This window comes from Odocoileus virginianus, chromosome X, assembly GCF_023699985.2.
Source record: "Odocoileus virginianus isolate 20LAN1187 ecotype Illinois chromosome X, Ovbor_1.2, whole genome shotgun sequence".
NCBI lineage: Eukaryota > Metazoa > Chordata > Mammalia > Artiodactyla > Cervidae > Odocoileus > Odocoileus virginianus.
The window spans coordinates 25,597,839-25,608,291 of record NC_069708.1 but is presented as its reverse complement, the minus strand read 5'-3'; positions in this window follow the sequence as shown (position 1 = coordinate 25,608,291).

Sequence of the window (10,453 nt, the reverse complement as noted above, 5' to 3'; positions counted from 1 at the left end):
CTGTATAACATTTCTGAGTGTGGTCCCCAAATTCTGGCATGTGTAGCTTTATTATCTTTCTATTCTAGCACTTTTAATTTTTTTTACATTTCCTTTTTAAACAATGGGATTATTTTTTAAATTAATTTCTGTTGAAGTATGGTTGATTTACAATGTTGTGTTTCTGCTGTATGGCAAAGTGAATCAGTTACACATATACCCACTTTTTAAAAACTTCTTTTCCCATATGGGTCATTACAGGATGTTGAGCAGAATTCCCTATGCTATACAGTGGATTCTTGTACATTATCTATTTTAAATATGGTAGTGTGTACATGTCAAATACAAATTCCCAATCTATCCTTCCCCTCATGTTTCCCATAACAAAGGAGTTATTTATCAATATGTAAATTCATTCCCAAATATATGTGAAGCTGTTAGCTGTCCTTTTTTTTTCTTAACTAATTTCTCACCTTACTGAATGCATTTTCATAGCAGCCTTCCTCATAATAATCCCAAAGAGGAAGCAATCCAAATGACCATCAACTCATGAATGGAAAAACAAAATGTGATGTATTTATACAATGGACTTTTATTTGGCAAAGAAAAAGGAATAAAATGATGATACATACTATAAAATGGATGCACCTTGAAAACATTATGCTATGTGAAAGAGGTGAGACACAAAAGTTCACATAGTTCATGATTTTACTTATAGGCAATGTCTGGGGTAGGCAAACCTATAGAAGCATGGTAGATTTATGGATGATGGAGGCTGTGAAGTGGTGGGTTTGGAGGATATTTTTTTTGAGATGGTGAAAATATTCTAAAATTTATTGTGATGACAGCTGCTCAATTTTGTGAATATACTGAAATACATTGAATTGTACATTATAAATGTATGGTATGAGAGCAGTGAAAGTGAAAGTCACTCAGTCGTGTCCGACTCTTTGCAACCCCTCTTTGGACTATACAGAATTCTCTAGGCCAGAATACTGGAGTGGGTAGCCTTTCCCTTCTCCAGGGGATCTTCCCGACCCTGGCATCAAACACAGGTCTCCCACATTTCAGGCAGATTCTTTACCATCTGAGACAACCAGGAAGCTGAAACCAAAACTAAAAACAAAAACAAAAACAACCCCCCCCACCCACCCCAAGCTTCCCTAGTGGCTCAGATGGTAAACAATCTGCCTGCAATGCAGGAGACCTATGTTTGATCCCCGGGTCGGGAAAGTCCCCTGGAGAAGGGATTGGCTCCCCACTCCAGTATTCTTGCCCAGAGAATCCCATGGACAGAGGAGCCTGGCAGGCTACAGTCCGTGGAGTTGCCAAGAGTCAGATGCAAATAACACTTTCACTTTTCATGAAATCATTTAAGTGAGTAGTGACAAAAATTTTTAAAACAATGAAATAAAGTAGAATAGGAAATAGTAGGACACAGTTTATGCTGTATTTTGTGAAACTTGTTTTCGTTATTTATATGCATATTCTGATCTCTGATGTACTGTATTTCTTACTGTGTTCATCATAAAAAAAGTTCTAATTGTATTGAATTAAATGATGCTCCTTGAGATTTTGTTTTTCTTTTTTGTCTTAATTTCATTCTTAACGAGATATGCTCATAGTAACAATTCAAACTGTTCAGAAGGGTGTAAAATGAAAGGTCCTCTTTCTCTTGACCCCATTTCCACTTTCACAGATCAAGACCATTAAAATTATTTGTGAATAAATACATATACAAATGTACCCAGTCCCATTTTTATTGATCCAATTTATATATATTACCAATTATAATATATAATATAAAACACACAAAATGATAATCCTTAGATACTAATATGAAACTAGTTTTCACTTTCATTCAGTTATATGCCTTGAACCATACTAAATAAATATTTTTATGTGTGCACAATCTCCCATTGCATGGGTGTACATCTTTTGTATATTCAATTCCATAATTGTCATTTCAGGGATTTCCCAATTAGCTACTACAAAATAACGCTATATTGAATGTGTTTGTCCATATCTTTTCATACTTTGATGAAATCTATAGCACAAATTCCTAAAAGTAGAACTACTTGGTCAAGGGGAATATGCATTTAGAATTGTGGTGGATATTACCAAATTGCTTTCCAAAACATTCATACCAGTTTAAATTTCCACAATCTGTCTGTGAGACCTCTTGTCTCTCCTTGTCAGCATCAGTGTTCTGCAAGACTTTAAAGCTTGCCCAGTGTAATGAAAATGATATCTCAGCACAGATGCAGGCTAGCATAATAGTTAAGAGTGAGGTCCTGGGGTCCCAGCAACTAGATTTAATTCCCAGGTCAACCACTTCCAAGCTGTGTGACTTTGGATGAATTAGTTCATTTTTCTAAGCTTCAGTTTCCTCATCTGGAGAATGAGGAATGGCACTACTACTTCAAAGGATGATTGCTGTTACAATGGTTAGGTAGGTATCTTGGATGGAGAAGGCAATGGCAACCCACTCCAGTACTCTTGCCTGGAAAATCCCATGGATGGAGGAGCCTGGTAGGCTGCAGTCCATGGGGTCATGAAGAGTTGGACACGACTGAGCGACTTCACTTTCACTTTTCACATTCATGCATTGGAGAAGGAAATGGCAACCCACTCCGGTGTTCTTGCCTGGAGAATCCCAGGGATGGTGGAGCCTGATGGGCTGCCATCTATGGGGTCACACAGAGTTGGACATGACTGAAGTGACTTACCAGCAGCAGCAGCAGGTATCTTGGATATAATAAATGTTAATGCTTTCCTCTACCTTTCAGTAATTCACATTAACTTAAAATTCAAAGTTGTTCTTAAGACTAAAAGTAGAGTAGCATAGTGGCCTCATTAAGACTTTTGGAAATTGAAATGTGAATTCACCCACAATTCATTTTTAGTAAGTTTTTGAAACCACTTTCCTTCCTGTGGTAATGTTGGTTTAACAAAGAGAGAAAAAATGATTAGCCTGTACTGGGTCCTTGCTGAGCATTGCCAACATACTGTTGCCTTCTTTAGACAACCATCTTGGTGTCCACTGTGTGCAGTGTCCATTTATAAAATCACTAATATTACATTATTGCTAATTTTTGGAAAAGGACAAATTTATATTGTTTTTGAATACTTTATTATTTTACTTTAAGTATGAATGCATATTCATTTGCAGTCACTGAGAGATTATTCTGAACATTTGTATACTACTTCTTTTTTGATGATAAGATAAGAGATAGAAACATTCAAAAGTATTGCGTGTTTTATCTCACATTGTTTGCTTAAAGAGAAACTAAAAGAACTTTGCTAGGCTTGATTTTCTGAAGGCTTCTTCATGGCATATAACACTTGAGACCAGAAACCTGTTGAAAAAATATTTTAATTGTTTTATTTTTCCTAATTTATCATTCTAGCAATTCTGTTAAAAAGTATGTAACATGCTATGTGCTATGAGCAAAACTGACCACATATAAAATGTTACACAAATACAAGGATCTTACACAAATGCCATAGTTATTTAATCACATTAACTTAAGCATTAGCTTAGAATCAGATGTAAGTGGAATTAGTGTGGAAGCTGGAAAACCTAACTGTTGCCAAAATGTGGAGTAGAAACTTGTACTCATGTTATTAATCAAAATCATTATTGTATGAGGACTCTCATTTCTCAACCAGTGTTTAATAGATAAAACCCCATATCAATGCATAAGATTGGATGACTGTATGTGGACTGCCTGCATCAGAATCAACTGTGGTACTTGTTTAAAATTAAGATTTCTCAAAGATTCACTTATTCCCCCCCCCCCATTTTCTTATTCCTTATTGTTTCTAGGCCTCAGTCTGTATTACCTGGCCTTAGCCCATACCTGAATCTGTATCATGTCATCAGATTCACTGTGAGAGAGGTATAGGAAAATCTACATTTTCAACAAGTACCATAGGTGATTCTTATGCAAGCCAAAATTCAAGGATCTTTAGTAGAACCTTATGATTTAGGTTCCACTATGCGCTAGTCATAGCAAACACCCTCTTCCAACAACACAAGAGAAGATTCTACACATGGACATCATCAAGTGGTCAATACTGAAATTAGATTGATCATATTCTTTGCAGCCAAAGATGGAGAAGCTCTATACAGTCAGCAAAAACAAGACTGGGAGCTGACTGTGGCTCAGATCATAAACTCCTTATTGCCAAATTCAGACTTAAATTGAAGAAAGTAAGGAAAACCACTAGACCATTCAGTTATGACCTAAATCAAATCACTTATGATTATATAGTGGAAGTGACAAATAGAATCAAGGGATTAGATCTGATAGACAGAGTGCCTGAAGAACTATGGATGGAGGCTTGTGACATTGTACAGGAGACAGTGATCAAGACCATTTTCAAGAAAAAGAAATGCAAAAAGGCAAAATGGTTGTTTGAGGAGGCCTTACAAATAGCTGAGAAAAGAAGATAAGTGAAAGGAAAAGGAGAAAAAGAAAGATATACCCATTTGAATGCAGAGTTCCAAAGAACAGCACGGAGAGATAAGAAAGCCTTCCTCAGAGATCAATGCAGAGAAATAGCAGAAAACAATAGAATGGGAAGGACTATAGTTCTCTTTAAGAAAATTAGAGATACCAAGGGAATATTTCTTGTAAAGATGGACACGATAAAGGACAGAAGTGGTAAGGACCTAACAGAAGCAGAAGATATCAAGAAGAGGTGGTAACAATACACGGAAGAACTATACCAAAAAGATCTTCACAACCCAGATAGCCACGATGGTGCGATCACTCACCTAGAGACAGACATCTTGGAATGCAAAGTCAAGTGGGCCTTAGGAAGCATTACTACAAACAAAGCTAGTGGAGGTGATGGAATTCCAGCTGAGCTATTTCAAATCCTAAAGATGATGCTGTTAAAGTGCTGTACTAAATATGCCAGAAAATTTGGAAAATTCAGCAGTGGCCACAGGATTGGAAATGGTCAGTTTTCATTCCAATCCCAAAGAAAGTCAATGCTAAAGAATATTCAATCTACCACACAATTGCACTCATCTCACACACTAGCAAAGTAATGCTCAAAATTCTCCAAGTGAGGCTTCAACAGTACGTGAACAGTGAGCTTCCAGATGTTCAAGCTGGATTTAGAAAAGGTAGTGGAACCAGAGATCAAATTGCCAACACCTGTTGGATCATCAAAAAAGTAAGAGTTCCAGAAAAACATCTACTTCTGCTTTATTGACTACCAAAACCTCTGACTAGTGAATCACAAAATAACTGTGGAAAATTCTTCAAGAGATGGGAATATCAGACCACCTGAGCTGCCTCCTGATAAATCTGTATACAGGTCAAGAATCAACAGTTAGATCTGTACATGGAACAACAGACTGGTTCCAAATCGGGAAAAGGGTACATCAAGGCTGTATATTGTCACCCTGCTTATTTAAGATATGCAGATGACACCACCCTTATGGCAGAAAGTGAAGCAGAACTAAAGGGCCTCTTGATGAATGTGAAAGAGGAGAGTGAATAAGTTGGCTTATTCAACATTCAGAAAACTAAAATCATGGCAAATAGATGGGGTAATAATGGAAACAGTGAGAGACTTTATTTTATCGGGTTTCAAAATCACTGCAGATGGTGACTGCAGCCATGAAATTAAAAGTCACTGCTCCTTGAAAGAAAATCTATGACCAACCTAGACAGCATATTAAAAAGCAGAGACATTTGCCAACAAAGTCAGGCTAGTCAAAGCTATGTTTTTTCCAGTAGTCATGTATGGATGTAAGAGTTGGACTATAAACAAAGCTGAGCACCAAAGAATTGGTGCTTTTCAACTGTGGTGTTAGAGACTACTGAGAGGCCCTTGGAGTTCAAGGATATCAAATCAGACAATCCCAAAAGACATCAGTCCTGAATATTCATTGAAAAGACTGATGCTGAAACTTCAACACTTCACAACCACCTGATGTGAAGAACTCACTCATTTGAGAAGACCCTGATGCTGGGAAAGATTGAAAGCAGGAGAAGGGGTAGACAGAGAATGAGATGGTTGGATGACATCACTGACTCAAGGGACATGAGTTTGAATAAGCTCCGAGAGTTGGCGATGGACAGGGAAGCCTGGCCTGCTGCAGTCCGTGGGGTTGCAAATAATCGGGCATGACTGAGTGACTAAACTGAACTGAGACAATTTTCAAAAGAACTCATTTCACTTTTTCATATGTGGAGAAAAGTAAATGATTAACAAGCATTGTAAAGAAATATTTTAATGAATCTAGCTATGGTCCCACATGGGAGAGATGAAACAGAAACTGGAATATTAAGTTAATACTGGATATTTATTTTGCTTTCTTGGGCAAGTACATTGCCTTTCCTAAAAATCTATAACATCTAATTTCTTTACTTTCCCTTTCTTCTGATTCCCTCTGGTTCTGATTCCAGCATGAAGGATGGACAGACAGACACATCAAACTAATAAGCTCTTATCCTGGATGACCTGAACTGAACATTGTTGGTCCTTACAGCTGTCCTGCAACTCCAGCTTTTGTTATCCACTAAAATGATTAACTCAATTTCATGTTCTAGTTCTTAAACTGTGAGAGTCTTTGCAATGTTACAAAGCTGCAGACCCTGTCAATGTCCTGAAAGTTGAGATAGCATATTAATTACATCACAGATCAGATTAGACTTTCTATGTGAGTTGAAATGTTAATTACTCTGAATGTGCCTCTTTAGTTTCTTATGATGATGATGAACAGGGATAAAGTTCTGTTATTTTACATATGTATACACACACACACACACACACACACACACACACATATATATATATATATAGAGAGAGAGAGATATGTTTTCTAGGAATATCATTGTGAATAATGACTCCTCCCTGCCTCTGATGCTATCCATCAGAGCAAGAACAATGAAGAAGCATTGAATTCAACCAACATTTATAAAGGAGTTATTATGTGCCAGGGACTTCCATATACATTACCATGGTTAATCTTTAGAAGAAGATACTATTCCTAGGACAGTTTACATGAGTTGTTCAAGGTCACAGCATTTCTAAAGAGTGGAGTCAGATTTAACTTCAGGCCTCTGTTACTTGTATTTCTTCAAACTCAGTATTCTTTCTACAGCATCACAGCTGAAATAGGATGATTCTTTAGAGATGAGGTATTGGTTGTGAATTAACACTGTGGAGGTGTTGTTACTTTGACACACAAGATGCATGGGAAATAGGATTTCTGTCCCCTCCACAAAAGTTTAAAGACTTTATTTTTAGGGCAGCTTTAGGGTCACAAAAATTGAGAGGGAGGTACAGAGATTTCCTCTATATTGTTGCCACCAACATATGCATAACTTCCCCTCATTATCAACATCCTCCACCAGAGTGGCACATTTGATGAACTTACATTGAAACTACATCATAATCACTCAAAGTCCAAATTTTACACTAGGGTTCACTCTTGGTGTTGTACATTCTATGGGTTTGGACAAATGCATAATGAAATGTATCCACCATTATGATATCATACACAGCATTTTTACTGCTATAAAAATCCTCTGGTATTCTACCTATTCCTTTCTCTCTCCCCTCCTCACAATCCTGGCAAGAACCGATCTTTTTACTGTCTCAGTTCAGTTGCTCAGTCGTGTCCGACTCTTTGTGACCCCATGAATCGCAGCACGCCAGGCCTCCCTGTCCATCACCAACTCCCGGAGCTTACTCAAACTCATGCCTATCAAGTCGGTGATGCGATCCAGCCATGTCATCCTCTGTCGTCCCCTTCTCCTGCTGCCCCCAATCCCTCCCAGCATCAGGGTCTTTTCCAATGAGTCAACTCTTCACATGAGGTGGCCAAAGTACTGGAGTTTCAGCTTCAGCATCAGTCCTTCCAATGTCTCTGTAGTTTTGCCATTTTCAGAATATCACATAGTTGGCATCATTTAGTATGTAGTCTTTTCAGATTGACTTCTTTCACTTAGTAATATGTGCATGTGTTTCCTCCATGTTTTTTCATGTCTTAATAGCTCATTTCATTTTTTAAAAATTTTTATTGGAGTATAGTTGATTTACATTGCTGTGTTAATTTCTGCTGTACAGCAAAATGGATCAGTTATACATATACATCCACTCTTTTTTATAGATTATTTTCCCATATAAGCTATTACAGAGTACTGATTAGAGTTCCCTGTGCTATATTACATATCCCAGGACAAGTTCTCTGCCCTTATTTTATATATAGTGGTATGTATATGTCAATCCCAATCTTCCAGTTTATTCCCCCTCCTACTTTTCACCCCACCCCTGTAACCATGTTTGTTTTCTACATCTGTGACTCTATTTCTGTTTTGTAAATAAGTTCATTTTTATCATTTTTTTAGATTCCGCATATAAGTGATATCATGATAGCACATTTCTTTTTAGCCCTGAATGATATTCCATTCCATGGATGTATCATAGTTTATTTATCCATTTACAAATTATGAATAAAGTTGAAAGGGGAACAATTTTCAAGTCACTAAATTCATTTAGTACTATTTGCTAAATGATGTTTGCTCAATATTTGCTAAAAATGATTTACCTTTCCCACTTCTTTTCCCCACCTCTTTTTCCCAGTCTTTAAAAAGAAAAGCATACCTTTCAAATGTCAGGAGTCTTACTGTGATACTTTGACTCAGGCTGTATAAACCCTTGGGGCTAAGTAAAACAACAATTCAAATATTCACATCCAGGAATCTTCTTTAACTCAAGACCCTGTAACTTACCTCTTCCTCATCCATCTCTCTAACAGATGCATTTCAAATAAAATTTTATATTTTATGTTTAATAATAATCATGATGTATAATAGCTTCATGCTATTTTTACCTATTATGTATGTATAACAATTGCAACTATAACTCAATCTAGAAGACTTTTTATAATTAGACACTTATGGCTATAAAGAAATAAAAATAATTCAATTTCTATTTATGTACCTATTTTGTTGCAGAAAAATTCAATATGGAGTTCAGTAGAGGACTTTCAACTATAAAAATATATTATGATAGGCTATGATTCTGTAGGAAGAATGTAATGGATATTTGATTTCAAGGAGAAAACAGAAACAATGTATTTTTCCTGATGGTTAAAGAAAAGTTTACACTTTCAAGTTTAATGTTTGATGATAGACATCAATTGCCCTGGTTTCTAGAATCCAATGAATATCTTTAAATATGTAATATAAGTTTTATTTTAAATTGTCAATATCTATAGTATGCTAGAAATTATACCTTTTTCAACTGTTTAAACATGATGAAAAAATTTAGATGTTAACTTAGAAATGAGTGAGGGAGTAAATAGCTTCTCAAAAAACTTTTAGGAATTATGTGAACAAACATTTGAAGATCCCAATACTATACGGGGTGTTGTCAGGTTTAGGTTTAGTGTGTGCAAAGCATATAGAATAAGAATTAATACTGCTATTAACTGAAGGATTAAGTTTTAATTTTAACCCTCTTTCTTCTTCCTTGGTATTCAGTCTAGGACACTTTTATTTCTCTGCACTTTAGCTTCATTGTCTAGGTAAAGGATAACACAGATGACTGTAAAACACTTTGAGTGCAGGGATTAGATGATAGCTAAACATTAGTAATGTTAATGATAATTTTCATCATGATGAAAATATAGGCCTAGGCTCTATAAATCAAGAAATAAAGCAGGTGTTCAATAAATGTTTGTTGAATTAGTTGATGAATGTTATAGGGAATCTTCCTACAATGAAAGACCATTTACCCATTCCTTGGGCATCTTCCCTTAGTATCTGCATTGGTGTTTTTAAAGAAAATGGACGTTTTCTCATAAAGAAAAATGAGTAGGAGATAAAATCCTTTCCTGGGACGTGGCTACCTATTAATTCTCAGAAAGTTTCCTCATTGGACTTTTGTCCATTACTGTGATATAGTGTAGTGGTTAACAGCAAGGTAGGCTCCACATGTAGTACAGATGGCTAGTGGGAAGCTGCTATATAGCACAGGAAGTTCAGTTCGGTGCTCTGTGATGGCCTACAGGGGTGAGATGGGTGATAGGAGGGAAGCTCAAGAGGGAGGGAGTTCAAGAAGGAGTATATATATGTATACATATAGCTGATTCACATTGTTGTACAGCAGAACTGTATACTTGGCACTCTAAAGCAATTATACTCCAATTGAAAAAAATAAATTTTTTTAAAAAAGCAGGGTAGGCTCACATTTAAACTAGCTGAGGTTAAGTCACTTAACGTCTCTTCAACTCAGCTGTGTCATCTTTAAATGGGTATAATAATAATAATAATAACTTCATAAGATTGTTTTGAGGATTCATGAAGTGGGTTATGGGCTTCCCAGGTGGCTCTAGTGGTAAAGAATCTGCCTGCTGATGCAGGAGATGCACGTTTGGTCCCTGGGTGGGGAAGATCCCCTGGAGTAGGAAATGGCAACCCACTCCAGTATTCTTGCCTGG